This window comes from Lygodium microphyllum, unplaced genomic scaffold (genome assembly GCF_053477565.2).
Source record: "Lygodium microphyllum isolate KBCC unplaced genomic scaffold, Lygodium_microphyllum_v1.1.10 scaffold_100, whole genome shotgun sequence".
In the NCBI taxonomy this organism is placed as follows: Eukaryota; Viridiplantae; Streptophyta; class Polypodiopsida; order Schizaeales; family Lygodiaceae; genus Lygodium; species Lygodium microphyllum.
This window is the reverse complement of record NW_028229583.1, coordinates 109,659-126,213: the sequence shown is the minus strand read 5'-3', so window position 1 is coordinate 126,213 and position 16,555 is coordinate 109,659. Positions and strand designations below refer to the sequence as shown.

General features: G+C 40.5%; 1 pseudogene; it reads right to left on the bottom strand.

The window, feature by feature from the left end:
• Window positions 1–7,684: 7,684 nt before the first annotated feature.
• Window positions 7,685–8,472, bottom strand: LOC148008648 (vesicle-associated membrane protein 711 pseudogene; annotated as a pseudogene).
• Between the last annotated feature and the right edge of the window lie 8,083 nt (window positions 8,473–16,555).

The window sequence follows — 16,555 nt, the reverse complement described above, 5'->3', positions numbered from 1 at the left end:
CTGGCATAGTTATAGCGCCAGTCGACTAGTGTAGTCAGTTATGCATTGTTTGACTTAGTAGGCCACTTTCCTTTATGTTGTATCTTATCTATACTTTGTGTACATTGTAAAGTGTGTGGAAGAAAAAGAAAAAATCAGCAAGAAAACGTTTTGGCCTTCATCTCTCTTCTTGTCTCTTGAGTGAGCTTCTCCTTGTGCATTTTGTGTGTGTTCGGTGCAACATCTTGAGCAACTCCCCCCACCACGCGATTCTTAACAACCACGACTACAACGACCATGACCACGACTACAACGACCACGACCACGACTACGACTATGACTATGACTACAACCACGACCACAACCATGACCATAACCACGACCACGACTACGACGATTACGACCATGACTATGACTACGACCATGACTACCACGACCACGACCACGACCACGACTATGACCACCACATCTACCACTACTACTACCACTACCACTACCACGACTACGACCACGACTATGACCACCACATCTACCACTACCATGACTATGACCACTATAATAAACAAGAAAAGAAGAAAGTAAAAAAAAACTACTACTACTACTATTATTACTACTACTACTACAACAACAAAAAACAAGAAAACTAAACAACAATAAACAAGAAAAGAAAAGAAAAAACTACTACTACTACTACTACTACAAACAATAATAATTAATTTCCTTTTCTCTCTTCCTCTCCCTCTCTCATTTCCTCTCCCTCCCTCACCCTCTCTCTCTCTTTCTCTCTTTCCCTATCAGGTTTAATATTTTTTCTCTCTCCTCTCCCTCTCTCATTTTTTCTCTCTCCTCTCCCTCTCTCATTTTCTTTTCTCTCTTCCTCTCCCTCTCCCATTTCCTCTCCCTGCCTCACTCTCACCCTCTCTTTCTCTCTTTTCCTATTAGGTTTAATTTTTTTTCTCTCTTTTTCTCTCTCCTCTCCCTCTCTCATTTTTGCTCTCTCCTCCCCCTCTCTCATTTCCTTTTCTCTTTCTCTCCCTCTCTCATTTCCTCTCCCTCCCTTACCCTCTCCCTCTCTTTCTCTCTTTCCCTATTAGGTTTAATGTTTTTTCTCTCTTTTTCTCTCTCCTCTCCCTCTCTCATTTTTTCTCTCTCCTCTCCCTCTCTCATTTCCTTTTCTCTCTTTCTCTCCCTCTCTCGTATATGCTCTCTCCCTCACCCTCACCCTCTCTTTCTCTCTTTCCCTATCATGTTTAATGCTTTTTCTCTCTTTTTCTCTCTCCTCTTCTTCTCTCATTTTTTTTCTCTCTTTCTCTCATTTTTTATCCCTCTTTCTCTCCCTCTCTCATTTCCTCTCCCTCCCTCACCCTCACCCTCTCTTTCCCTCTTTCCCTATTATGTTTAATGTTTTTTCTCTCTCTTCTCCCTCTCTCATTTCCTTTTCTCTCTTCCTCTCCCTCTCTCACTTCCTCTCCCTCCCTCACCCTCTCCCTCTCTTTCTCTCTTTCCCTTTTAGGTTTAATGTTTTTTACATTTTTCTCTCTCCTCTCCCTCTCTCATTTCCTTTTCTCTCTTTCTCTCACCCTAACCCTCTCTTTCTCTCACCCTGACCCTGACCCTCCCTCCCTTACCTTGACCCTCTCTTTCTCTCTTTCCCTATTAGGTTTAATGTTTTTTCTCTCTTTTTCTCTCTCCTCTCCCTCTCTCACCCCCACCCTCACCCTCTCTTTCTCTCTTTCCCTATTATGCTTAACATATTTTCTCTCTTTTTCTCTCTCCTCTCCTTCTCTCATTTTTTTCTCTCCTCTCCCTCTCTCATTTCCTTTTGCTCTCTTCCTCTCCCTCTCTCATTTCTTCTCCCTTCATCACCCTCTCCCTCTCTTTCTCTCTTCCTCTATTATGTTTAATGTTTTTTCTCTCTTTTTCTCTCTCCTCTCCCTCTCTCATTTCTTTTTCTCTCTCCTCTCCCTCCCTCACCCTCACCCTCACCCTCACCCTCTCTTTCCCTATTATGTTTAACATCTTTTCTCTCTTTTTCTCTCTCCTCTCCCTCTCTCATTTCTTCTCTCTCCCTCACACTCACCCTCTCTTTCTCTCTTTCCCTATTATGTTTAATGTGTTTTCTCTATTTTCCTCTCCCTCCCCCTCTCTTTCTCTCTCCCTCCCTCTCCCTCTCCTTCCCTCTCTTTCTCTCTTTCAATGTTTCCCTCTCCCTCTCCCTCTCTCATTTCCCTATTATGTTTAATGTCTCTCTCCCTCTCCCTCTCTCATTTCCTCTCCCTCTCTCAATATACACGAATTATACCAAAAAAAAGTAAAAGAGAGAGATAAAACTCCCTCTCCCTCTCTCATTTTCTCTCCCTCCCCCTCCCCCTCTCCCTCTCTTTCCCTCTCCCTCTCCCTCATTTCCCTATTATGTTTAATGTCTCTCTCTCTCTCCCTCTCCCTCTCCATCTCCCTTTCTCATTTCCTCTCTCTCTCTCAATACACACGAATTATACCAAAAACAAGTAAAAGAGACAGATAAAACTCCCTCTCCCTCTCTCATTTTCTCTCCCTCCCCCTCCCCCTCTCCCTCTCTTTTCCTCTCCCTCTTCCTCTCCCTCTCCCTCTCCCTCTCTCAATACACACGAATTATGCCTCATTTCCTCTCCCTCCCTCTCCCTCTCCCTCTCTTTCCCTCTCCCTCTCTCAATACATACAAATTATACCAAAAACAAGTAAAAGAGAGAGAGAAAAATCCCTCTCCCTCTCATTTTCTCTCCCTCCCCCTCTCCCTCTCTTTCTCTCTCCCTCCCTCTCCCATTTCCTCCCTCTCTCTCTCCCTCTCTCATTTCCTCTCCCTCCCTCTCCCTCTCCCTCTCTTTCTCTTTCATTTCCTCTCTCTCTCTCAATACACACGAATTATATAAAAAACAAGTAAAAGAGAAAGAGAAAACACAAAAGCAAAGCAAGAATGGACAATGCACTCACCGTAAAGGCTCGAAAAAGGGTTTGGCGGCTCCTCTTCGCCCTCCGTACACTTCCTCCTCTTCTTCGCGAACGGCAGTGGCGGCAGTAGTGAGAAGCCTTCTTTCTCCCTCTTTCTCTCTTTCACTCCCTCTTAGCAAGATGCTCGCTCTCCCTCTCGCTCTCCCTTTCGCTCTCTCTTTCGTGAATGCGCGAAAAATGATGCGCTCGGGTTTTAGCCCGCATTTTTTTCGTTTGGGTATCGTCACTATTTGTGTCACTATTTGCGTCACTATTAGCGTGGCAAATGCGATGCTAATAGAGATGCAAATAGCGACGCCGCTATTTCTCGTCGCTAATGGGCATCGCTATACCCTCATATCCTTGTAGTGCATGCACGCAAATTAATGTAGCCAAACCTTTGGACATAGTGGGATTATCCTTAATCAACCATCCTTGACCCATCTCAATGCAAGTGTGAATTAAAAAGCATAAAGAACACCATATGACCATTAGAAAAAAAATAGCTAATTAACAAAAAGAAGAAGAAGTAGGGTATTAGTATTTATAATAAGAACCACATCAATCTTATGACTAAGAAAAGCGCTATCACATATTTGTAAAACAAGAAATTCATCAATCAATGGATAATGTTAATAAAAAAGACCTAAGAAAAATATAGTAATCAAAAGGCATCCACAATATGTAGAAACCCTAAAATGCATTGCTAAGACAAACTTTCAATGATCTACTTACAAGTCAAAGATATATAAAAAACATAGGACTAAGGTAAAACGTGACTCAAAACCTTAGATTCAAAGGAGAGAAGAAAATATTTCTCCTTATCCCACATAATGATTAGAATAAAAGACAAGGAAAAGGTTTAAGGTTAAATCTAGAAAATCCAAGAATGCAGACTATTCTTGTAAGAATTGATTAAAATTCAAGCTTTGCCACATAGGTTTTGGCTTGGGATAGTTTTGTGTGTAGCTTATATATTTAACAAGTATCCCACTAAAGCATTGTAGTTTATCACTATGTATGAGGCTTAGCATAGCAAAAAGCCATATATTGCTCACTTGTATGTTTTTGGTTACCTAGATTATACTTTAGTGCCAATGTAACAATTCAAAAAGTTAGATGACAAGGTTGTGAAATGCTTTTCTAGTGAAAGCAAAGGTTATAAGTTGTACCATCCATGTATTAAGCTTATTTTGATAAGCCATGATATTGTATTTTATGGAAGATATTTTTCATCCTTTACTTTCATGTATCAAAAAGAGAGATGTATGCTCACAAGACACCTATGAAACTTTGTTTTCTCTTTTCAATGGTGCATATTCACATATAGTACCAAATGAGGAAACTTCTCAACTTATGTAGGTTTCTTAAGATTTTGCATGTCAACTCATTCCAAATGTATATATAAATGAGCAACCTCTTGATGACAAAGTAGAGCTCGAGTAGTCTAGGACAATGCCAAAATGGATAGTACAAACATTGTATGTCATCAAATTAGATACATCTTTGTCTAATCATACTCATTTTGTCTCTCACAATGCCTCTTATGCATCAAGTTGTTATGCATTGGTTGTTTCTATTCAATATGATGAGGATGAATCTATATATTTTATAAAGACAAACATTTTAAAAAATTGGATTGCTATTAATATGACACTATTGTCAAAAACAGTACTTGGTTTATATGTGACTTGCCTCTTTAGCAAGCAAAAGGGCCATTGGCATTAAGTAGGTTTACAAGGTGAATGATAAGAGTATTGATTGTTATACATTTCAACTTGTGGCAAAGGTCTATGCTCAATAAAAGGCCATTGAATGTGATGAGACTTTGCTCCCACTTGTTGTATTATAACAATATTGAGTGTTGAAATGATTGTAATTTTGACTTTTTTTGTTGGATTTTGGGTTATTTTTATTTGATTTTGTGGTTGATTGATTGGTTTCAGGATGGTTTGAAAGTGTTTTGGAATGGGTTGAGTAGGTTTGAGAAGCTCATGATGGTTTTTGATCGAGTTATGATATACTATTTGGTTTTGTGGTGTGTGTTCGGTTCTAATGGGTATATTTTGCTTTTATTTTGATATCTTTTCTTTTTGTTTGAGAGGTTGTGATTGTGAATGAGTGGTTTGGAGAATTATTGGGAGTGAGATGGATGTTTTTTAATGGTTTGGATTAGTTTTAGTTTGAGATGAATGGTTTTCTATATTTTTTGTTGACCTCCTAATGAGCTTCTGTGGATATTTTGTTGTCTTATGTATGCTCTTGTGAGTGTTCTATTTGATGGATGTTTAGCTTAGGGGAATTTTATAATTTTGGAAATTTAATAATATTAGCTTAAAAAAGTTCAAAGAAGCAAATAAAGTAGCTATCGAAGACTTGAAGTGAAGACTAAAGTGATAGTAACAATATTGAGCCTTGAGAGATCATTATAGTGTCTCTGGTGTCTCTTCATATTAGACATACCACTTGGGAGGTGTATCCATGACCGAGAGAGGATTCTTGAATGTGATTCTTTGTTATTCTCATGTACTATGAGAGAGAGCATGTGAGAGAGAGATAGTGCATGAGAGATAGCCAATTTCTATGAAGAAACATTCATATATGAAAATTTGAGAGAAATACTATGAAGATGATGAAATATGGATACTATGTGATGTATTCCATTCAAAGTTGATCATTTCTTTGTATATGGTTTCTATGAAGAATATATTGAAGTTTTTTTATGATGAGTCTATGAGAGATTCATTATATAATGTCTATAAATTTTCTTTGTTCCTAGTGTTCTTTTTCCTTCTTGTGGTTTCTAGTAATAAAGAACATGCTTGTTTGTATTACAAGATAGCTTTTTCTGCAATAGTTTCCCCATTTTCTTGGTATTCCTCTTGGGGCTCCAAACAATATGTAGCATTTGTGTATTAGCAACTCATAATGATAGGAACGTACATAATTTGGATACACTTCTAAACAATGATTTACATGAGAAAAACAAAGTGTATAGATTGAAAAATGAATTCTATGGGTTGAAGCAAGCACCTCAAGATTGGTGTGAGAAGATGCATGCATATTTGACTACACATGGTTTTCTAGAATAGTCCAATTGAGAGTACCTTATATTTTATACATGCTAGTGATGCGACTCTAATCATTGTGATTTCTATAGACAACATGTTTCTCACCACTCCTAAATGAGACACATATTGCTAATTTTATGGCTAAGTTAAATTCAAGTTTTGACGTGTCAGATTTAAGTCTATTGCATCATTATTTGGGCATCCAACTCAAGCACTGGAATGAAGGTAGTACTTTATTATCAAACAAAGTATATCAAGATCTTGTTATACATTTTTTATCGTGAAGATTGCAAGTCCATTGTTATTCCTATGGAGATATGTTTGAAGTTGAGTTTATGATGGTGAGGCTGCTTTGATACCTTTCTCTATTAGCAGATTATTACATGCTTGATTTATGTATACATTATGGGGCCAAAGATTCAATTTTTTGTCTCATAGATAAGAAGGTTTATGCATAGCCTAAGTACCAATCATTGGTAGAGGCAATGCAACATATCTTTTGCCTTGAGTAATACTCAATACGTTAGTAGGATAATTTATCCCAAGGGGAGATCATGACCACCAAATCTATATGCTTTTTTGAACTTTAATTGGGCTGATTGATATAATACTCATGTATCTATAAGTTTTTTTTGCTTCATTCTTTGTAACTCATGTATATTATGGTTAAGTAAGAAGCAACCCATTGTGGCATACTGGCTAATTTGGGTGTTGGTGGATAGTAATCTATCACCATCATTTTCTATAACTATTAAAGTGCATTAGTAGTTATATGAAACCCATTATTCCCTACTTGTAGTAAACACATTGAAGTGCATTATCGTTATGTTAGGAATGCCAAAAGATGCGGGATCTAGAGCATGGCTAGGGCGAATGAAAGATGAAGATTTGAGATCGCGATGATATAGACAAAGACTTGACCTGTTACACAAGTGAATTAGGTTTCAAGATGGAAGCTTGGACTCATAAACACAATCTTATGTATAAGACTGACAATGATCAAAACACTAATTGAAATGGTAAAGCATCATGATATTTCATTCATCACATATATATAAAAGTGATAGTCAAGTACAATAATTTATAGTTGCTTGATGGGTAGCAATTTTTCCACTGTGCATATGGGATTCAGTCTGTCTGCATGTCCGAAGTCTAAACTGCCTCATACAAAGAGGCTACATTAGGTGTGATTGCAAATATCTCATCACCCCTCCTCAATCACAACCACAAAGTACAAAGTGTGTAGAGGATTTAGTGAGAGCATACCTGTAAAGTGTGGGCACACCATAAACATGGTAAAACACCAAAGACTATCGCAAAACAGGCTAAGTGTAGATACCACAAACATGATGGACATCCAGAGACTGTAACAGGGGCCTCACAAAGTATACAAAGGCTATAGTACAAGGCTATATGAGGAGTTTACAAGCTTATGATAAAGACATTTGACATTACAAGACTGAAAAAATCTAGTAAAAAATTGGGTCAAGGATCAACGGGTCCTTGCAATTTTCAGTATTTCTTTTGACATAGATCTTTAATTCATTGTAAGTCCTCTTGTCTGTGTAGTCCAGCTTGCTCTTTTTGATCTTGTACTTGTTCTTCACTTTGCTTGCAGTTTCAGTGTCCAGTGCTTTGATATTTTGGTCCTCTTCTTCTAGGTTCTCCTAGTCTTTTTTAACATTGACTTTGCTTGCATTAGTTGCATTAGTCTTCATGTCCAAGGTAACATCACGACAAACAATAGCTAGAACAACATAGATGACTATCAAAAGCAGAATGACCAAGGCAAACCCAATTTTGACATTCCTCCATCACATTGCACCTCGTAACTGGCGAGTTTGTTTCCTAAAGCGAAATGCTCTATCTTGAATATGCGATGTTTTATCAACAAGTAGTTCCAATGTGATGTTTTATCAACAAGTAGTTCCAACCTATCACCTCACTCCCGTTATCTTGTCAATATTTTCTATCATGACATTTCAAACCTGACTAAATTCCCCTTTCATCCGATTTATTCAATCTGCATTGGGATCATTCGAGAAATAGTCCATTTGTTGATTCAGCACTCTTGAGAACTCATCATTCATAGCACAGGCAAGTGCTGTTGATGCAGTTTGCACCCATATGCTTTCATGAATCGTGAATGCACATCTTCCAAAAAAGCGAAAGGAATGCGTCTTCCAAATGTATCATTCGCCATGCATAGGAATGTCAATCCTTCTGCCTTCATCACATGAAATATGTACCGATCCTGCGAGAAAGAGACATGGCTATGTGCGACTCCAGGTATCTTCATAAGAATCTACCTGGCCACAGTATTGGCATTCCAGGGGGTTGCACTATATTCAGCAAGCACAACAGGGCCTCGTGCAGCCATGGAGTAGTAGATCGCCATTGAAGCCGCTGCACTGATCCTTGGAGGCGAAGGTAGAGAGACATTACAGTTTCGTCCAATCTTCAGATCAATGCTCGTCCATTGGTGATGCAACAAGGGCCTCCTTTTTGCAGAGATCAAAGATGGTAATTATGCTGTTGATGGCAAGTGACGAAAATAATCAGGAAGACTATGAAAAAAAAACGAAGCAAGCAGGAGGTCGTCGAGGAAGCGAGATTAAAGCGCTCGAGAAGTTTCCAGCGCTGGCCGGAAGGAGAGCTATGGCAGCCGCGAAAACCCTAACAATGGAGAGGAAGGAGCAAGAAAACCCTAACAATGGAGAGGAAGGAGCCAAAAAACAAGCAGGCTTGAGAGAGAGAGAGACCTGGTTCATGCTAAGCCATGCTCAGCTGTGCTTTGATATCATGTCAAAAGATGCGAGATCTAAAGCATGGCTATGGCGGATGTATGGAAGATGAAGATTGAGGTCATGATGACATAGATGAAGACTTGACCTGTTACACAAGTGAATTAGGTTCCAAGATGGAAGCTTGGACTCATTAACACAATCTTATGTTTAAGATTGACAATGATCAAGATACTAACTAAAAAAATAAAGCATCATGATATTGCATTCATCATATATATAAAAAAGTGGTAGTCAAGTACAATGCTTTATAGTTGTTCGATGGATAGTAGTTTTCCCTCTCCTCTGTGCATATGGGATTCAGTTTGCCTGCATGTCCTGAGCCTAAACTACCTCATACAAAGAGGCTACATTAGGTGTGATTGCAAATATCTCATCAAGGAAGAGGCTCCCCATACATCAACTTGGTATATGTATCAAAATAGGACAAACTTATAGATCTTTTCACAAAAACGTTTCCCTATCAAAAGTTTGAATATTTTTGCAAAGCTTTAGGCTTATTCCCCTTTGTGGATTCTATTAGACTTGACACTTTTCTATACATGAGGGCCAACTCTTATTCACCAATCACTCCAATGGGGGCTTTGTTACTGTATTTTGACAATGATGTGTATGAACAAACTTAAGACTACTAGGACACTTTTTTTAGGAGTTTTTTTTCCCTTAGTATTATATATATGTATATTCATCTTTATGGCATATTTAGTCTATTAAATCTTCTCTATTGATACTATTCATACATTTTGTGTTATCCTCGCTCAATCTTCTTCTTCCCCAAGTTGTGTGTGTGCATAGTCTTGCAACCCTAAATGTAACATACTTCATTTTGGACTCTTTTATAGATGGAGGCGCATATTATCATATATCTTGTGGTAGCACAATTCTCCTTTGTGTCATGTTTACTTGCATATTTAGAAATATATTGCAAACAAAGGTGGAGGTTGGGAACAAGGAATAAGACATTGGAGTTACTCTAAGTATGGCCCATATATCATCATAAGGAGATCCTAATCCTCCCCCATGATGTGTACTTCTCAAGGAATAAGACCCACATACATTAGGGAGGGATGTACATGGAGGGTGTTTTTAATGTATTTTTAGGGTTTATTATATCTCTTTTTTGTCATGCAAGCTAAATCTAGCCTACAATGCATCTTTAACTCTACTTTGATATATTTTATACAGAGTCTTTTGTAAGCCAAGTCCAATCTATCTTCAAACAATGTGTAATTCTACTACTATATAATTCAATAAATTTCTCAAAAATCATTTTTTTCTTTTTAGTTTTATTTTTATACTTTGTTTAATATAGTTGATAATAATAACTAGGACAAAACCAAGGACTTAACGGTTATAGGATTGCATCTCCATTTCAGACTACAATTTTGCAACCGATAGCTCCCTAATCATTTTTTGTGCTAGGATATAGTTTTTTTATAAGTGCATTTATATATGTGTTTAAAATTCAGTAAAATCACAAATAAAGGCATGTTTAAGATCATGTTTTTGGTTCATAATATACATGTGATAGTATGCATAGGTCCTTTGATATGGGTGTAAGCATACTTATAGATGTGCTTGTAAGTTTTTTTAATAGTTTATAAACCATGTTAATCGGGCTATCTACAAGGCTAATCCCTTGTAGTGTTGCATCAACAATCATGTAGTTCAATGTTTACTTGAGATCTTTGATATTCATTTTATTGAGTGTTGTGCTCATGACAAATTGCAAATAGTGCTACTATGGAAGAAGGGCATTGGCACAACACAGAAGTGTATAACCACCTAAAATTGTGTCCAATATTTATTGAAGAATGCTTTGCCAATTTAGTCAGTCCATTTGAAGGAATACAAAAGATGCAATAAGATTTTGTTGAGGTCTTTATCTCATAATCAATTAGAGAACTATGGAAGATAAATCAATAGGGGGAGCCTAGATATATAGGAAATAATATCTCCATAAGATACTAGGTTAAAAAGAGTGTTCGAAAATGTCACACAATGTTAACCCTCAGATGAACAAGGTGGAAAATCTAGAAAATCAAAAGCAGAAGACAGAGCCAAGGCAAAAGCAAAATGGAGAATGAAGGCACGCCAAGAAAATTCGGGAAACACAAGAAGTGTGAAAAAGTCCTAAATCAAGGAGAGACGCACAATAAAAAGCGCAAGTCAATACTTTTATAAAAGAGCGCAAGGCGCACCATGGCTCTAACCCGTGCAAATTGTAAATATAGATGGGCGTTAGGAAGGAAGCTAGGAAGATAGGAGAACAATGGAAAAAAGAGCCTAGGCTATGGCCGGCCATGTAAAAAGGGAATGACTGCCCAAAGGGAATTTAGGGCTTTGTATATAAAGTTCAAAAGATGAATGAGAGCTCATTCTTTTGGTGTGTGGCAACAAGAGACTCACCTTCTTCTCTTTTCTTTGCTTGCTTGCATGTGCTTGACAAGGAAGTGAACCTCTCCATCATCTCCTCTCTTCTTCTTCTCTCCTCTTCTCTTCTCTTCTCTTGTCTTGCATGCGGCTATGGAGGATGGAGCTTTGGAGGTGGAGGCTTGAGGATTCTTGAGCTTGCATCAAGAATTGTGGAGCTATCAAAGTGCTTGAGAGAGGAAGCAACTCGATTGGACATCAAGGTAAGCTCACTACACTCGTAGAAAATGATAGCGTGTTGGGTATGTGAGAGGTAGCCATTAGTGCTTGCTTGAAACGCTTGAACAATAAGTGGTTTGTAGGTCTTGGAGGTTGAAACCTCTACATTATGGTTCCATTTATGGGACTAGTGGATTCAAGCTTGAGCACTTGCGCGCTTCAAATCAAGCATCAAAGTAAGGGTTTCATCCTCGAACGAGAGCTTGAGATAGATAGAAGATTTTGGGTCTTTAATCTGTGCTACAAGTATTTTTGGTCTTTGATGATTAGTTTAGTAGGAGAAATTGGTTCAATACTTTGCTTTTGATTCTTATTGCATTTAGGGTAAGTTAAGGTTAGAAAATCGATTGGAAAAGTGTAGGTTTGCTATGGTAAAATAGGCCAAACAGAACACAGATCTAGGAAAAATGGGAGGAAGGAGAGCTAAGGGGATTGAGGCCAACAAGTGAGGGGGCAGGAGTGGCAAGAACATTGTGAAGGAGGAGTTTAATAGCCAGGAGACCAAGGGGGAGCTCATTTGAAACCCTAGTTGCTTGAGAGAGAGAGAGAGAGAGAGAGAGAGAGAGAGAGAGAGAGAGAGCTTGATTGCATGGACCTGCTTCAATCGCATCGTCAACAATTTCATTGCCCACTATAGGTATACCCACACCTTCTCCTTCATGGGTATGTAGAATCTAGAGGTGCTCGACTAGAGTGAAGGACACAATCACTCGATGCACGGTGAATTTTGTGTCGGCTTAGAGAAAACGCATCGTGTTTGGCCCGTTCGAGTGACGGAGATTTTGGGCCGAGTTCAAGAATCGGCCCTCAACCCACTCCCATTCGGCCATTCGGCCCAATAGGCTCAGACAATTGAAAACTTGGCCCTCCGTCCACTCGATTCGGACACATCAAAGTTACTCCCATTCAGCCATTTGGCCCTCTCGACTCAGACGCCCACAGCTTTGGCCGCCTAAATTAGTTGCTTGGATGGCCCATCTGAATTAGCCATTCGGCCTCGGCCCGTTGTACTAGGTCCATCCAAATCAGTCATTCGGCCCTTGCAATTCGGACATGTTGGGCCGAGTTTGATTGTTCCAGAATTTTCTAAAAAATGAACCCCAGCTAGGCCTACCTACTTATAGTCACTTGCACCCGTGTGCTCCAACCAAGTTTGATCGCAGTCCTTGTGTCTGAGTGCTTTCTCTACTCTACTCTAAGTGCACTCCGCTTGCGTGGTTTGGGGTCTACTCATATTTGTTTAATTATATGTCCCCAGTGTCGTACTCTAGGGTATCGATTTGCCTTTCGCTCTCATCACTGAAGGAGCAATAGTCCTCATATTCATCATTAGAGCTGTCTTTGTCTAGTTGCTCCTCATTCTCCTGGTTCTGACAATTCTCTTCTTGTTGGTCAAGGATTAAGGCCCAATTGTACTTCAAGTTTAAATTGTGTACCTTGGACCATCGACATTCAGGCTCATCCAAGAGATCTTTGAGTGGCTTAAGATTAATTGTTGGATTGCCAACCAACTTGTTGGTTAAGTATCCTAGGATCTCCAGGAGCTCTCATCTATTGTTTGGGACGGAATGCAACATGATTGAGTCTTCCACATAGGCTCCCAGTCATCATGCACATTGGCACTAAAGGTATGTCCTTGATCTTGCCAGTTGCCTTGATGGCTCTTTCATACTCCTCACTATTTGAGAACGGTAGGTCGATGGTAGCAAGAACATGCATCCAATCTCGCTCATCCTCAAGGCATGGGATATACTTGGTAAGGGCCCCATAGGATCCCCTAGTCTATACGTCGCCCTTCCGCATGGTGGAGATGGCATCTAGGTTGACTGGCATAGTCTTTCAAGTGTCCATCTCTACTCTTACAGCTTCTATTCGATTACCTGAGAAGATAAGACCATTGCCCTAGTCTTCTATGACTCTCGCATTGTGCGTCCAGGGTCGGCCTAGCAGGATGCCATAGTCCACTCCCTTCATGACTATGAAGTCAACAGAGAATTGGATTCTTGCGATCTTTACTGGCCAAATTTTCAATACTGCAAATGGTTTCAACTTCATTCCATTTGCTAGTGTGACGTTAAACCTAATAGTCTTGACCGGTGGGTTACTCCAAGTTTGGAGTACCGCATGGCTTAGCACACTCACTCCTGCTCCTGTGTCCACGATCCCCTTTTTGGTGACATCCCTGAGTGCTAAGACTGGTAGGACTGCATGCATTTTTGTGTCTTCCCAAAAGGCGTTGACGTGTAAGGATTTAGGCATGGAGTGCAGTGTCAGACTCGATATTTGGGTTTCTACATCGTGCTCAAGAAAGTCTATGGTAATTGGCTCATTTGGTTCTTCAACCCACTTTTTTAGCTCCAACCATAGCATTGGGTGCCGCCTAAGCAAGTCACCTAATCTCAAAGTTATTGGGGTGTTCACCAGTGCATTGAGGAGGTTGCTAGTCAGTTGCCTCTCTCCTAGGTTTGTGGTTCTTGGCCAATGGCCTTGATTGTCTTGCTGGCCCAGATCATCTAGGCTTTGTCTAGGCAACCCAGCTTGTGGTGCCATTGCCTCCCTTGATCTTGGTTATGGGAGAGAGATTGGTGTGCTTATGCTTGAGAGATCATCGATTTTGTCTTCTAGTATGGGCTCTATGTCCTTTAGGTGCTTTTGGGCCTCCTTCACCCATTGTTTCACCTTCTTGATGGCTTTGAGTTGGCACTTTGGGTTAGGTTACTCCCCGATCTTAGCATTTCCCTTTCTAGCCGTCTGAGGAGCCAACGTTTCTTCTTCTACATCAATGACTTTCCCTCCAACCGGCAGTGTCATGGCACTTTTGGTTTTGAGGGTGACCTTAGCGTCTGGTCTCTTCTTCCTTTGTCTCCGACTCTTCTTTCTAACTGAGGTTGCATCAAGGTTTCTAGGCCCTAGCAATGATATGCCGGCTTGCTTCGTCTACACGCAGGTCATGACATGCAATGGGATAGGTGTGGCCTCCCCGTTGAGTATCTCGACACCAAACAACCCCATTGGAATCGATGGCTCATTTGCAGAACTAGAGGATGGCCTCTGCCTAGGGCAATCAACAAAGAGATGAGTGATTCCACACTCAATGCATCTCACGTCTGCCTTATCTCTGTTTTCTTGCTCCCTCTCGGGGCAGCGCGAAGAAATATGTTCGAGGTGACTGCAAGTCCAACACACGACTGGTTCTTGGGTTTGTCCTCCTAGGCCTCTGCCTCTCCCTCTACCTAACGCCATCACCAGTACCAGTCGATAGTCCATTAGGATAGCATTTCCTTTCTCATCATATGACATGTATGGGTTTACATAAGGCTCATCTTTGCTCGGCTCGTCCACATAGTGGACTAGAGTATCACTAGGTGGATGGGTCACTTAGAGTCCACGTGGTCTAGGGATACCTATAAGACTTATTTCCATCCTAGGGATGGTTGGTTTAGCATCATTAGGTGCCAGGAGAGCCAATGGGGCTCCCCTTCCAAAGAAGTTCGATGGCATGTTCACAAGGTAGGGTTGACCATAAGGCTGCGGGTATGGGAGGCTTCGAGTAATCGATAATGCATGGTGTCATAGCCGAACCTACCACAATTAGCACACGGTCATAACCTAGGGTCCTGACCCTCAGTTAGCAAGTGGTTTCTTCCACAATGCACACATTAGGCATGTGGTCATGTTGTCCATCTCATCACCTCCTACAGTTTGGCTATGTCCATCCTAATCTCTACTAGCTCTTGTCCCGAATCCGTGCCCTTCCCTTTGTCTGCATGCTTGGGTTGGCTCTCTCACTCGGGGTTGAAACCCTCTCAAAACTCCTAGTGCTAGACTCCTCTCAATCTGAGCCTCTAAAGCCTCTTTCCTTGAGCTGCTCATCCACTCTAATAACTTCTTCAAAGACCTTTGCTAGTGTGTCTCCCTGTATGGTTACCACTCTTTCAGTTGGTCTCTCGCCCATTGGGATTATTTTGAAGAGGCTCCTCACATAGGTCACATAATCTTGGATGTCCTCCTTCTCTTTCTACTTAACATTCATGAGTCACACTAGTAGGTTGTCAAAGTACCTAGGTTCGGAAAATCTCTTAATGAAGAGATTTTTCAAGCCATTGAAATTGGCACACTCCGCAGCATCTAGACTTGTGTCCCACGTCTAGACCCTTGTCACCTAAGCATAGTCTGAAGGCTTGGGAGCGTTTAGGATTAGTGAGACCGTTGGCCTTGCAGACATGCTCAAGTTGTATGGGTCGTCGATTGCTTGGTATTTTTCCAGCTTCTTTGCTACCATGGGGATTTTCGATTGGCTCCTAGAGCCTTCCCAACCCTGTTAGCAATGATGTTGCCAATGCTACAGTGCTTTGTTTTGCGGCCGTGTTATCTAGCAGTTGCTTTGTTAAGAGCTCACTTAGTGTGAGATCTCCTTCTAGTTCTCTCTCACTCTCTGACTGATTTATGCCCGCTAAGGCTAGCACCCTTTGGATCTCTTGCTTTTCTAAGCTCTAGTGTAAGTTCCTAGTTTGTTTATCCTAGTTGTACACGGCTAGGCCTTGTAGAGCCCTACGTACCAACTTCCTCTCCTCCTCGAGATTTGCTATGATGTCCTCTATAGGTATACCGTGATACTCTAGCTAGGTTTGAGCATTGTATTTGTTCACTAACTATTGGACAGCCTCAGGAAAGTCGCCTAGGTTAAGCTCCTCGTTGCTTCTATGACCTGAGCTACCATCTTCCATGTCTAGGACTTCCTATTCTGCCAAGTTGTTAATCAAGTTTATAAGGCCGAGTAAATCCATTTCCGCGGTATTGTCCATCCTTATTGCATTCAAATTTTTGGCCGTGTTCTCCACTTGGTTCTACTTTTGGGAATTCGATCTCCCTTCTGTCTTTGGGTTTTCTCTTAGTGGTGGGTTCCTTCAAGTTCTTAAGTCCGGGTGTGTTCCTTATTAATTACAACTAGCCCTCAACTTACCCTCACTCTGTGTGTGTGTGTGCGTGTGTGTGCTCTTTTCTATGCAGTGTGTAAAATTAGACTTTTAGCTTTTCTCAATTGTGCTTTGAGGGCTCGAATTTATAGTGAGTGAGAAGACA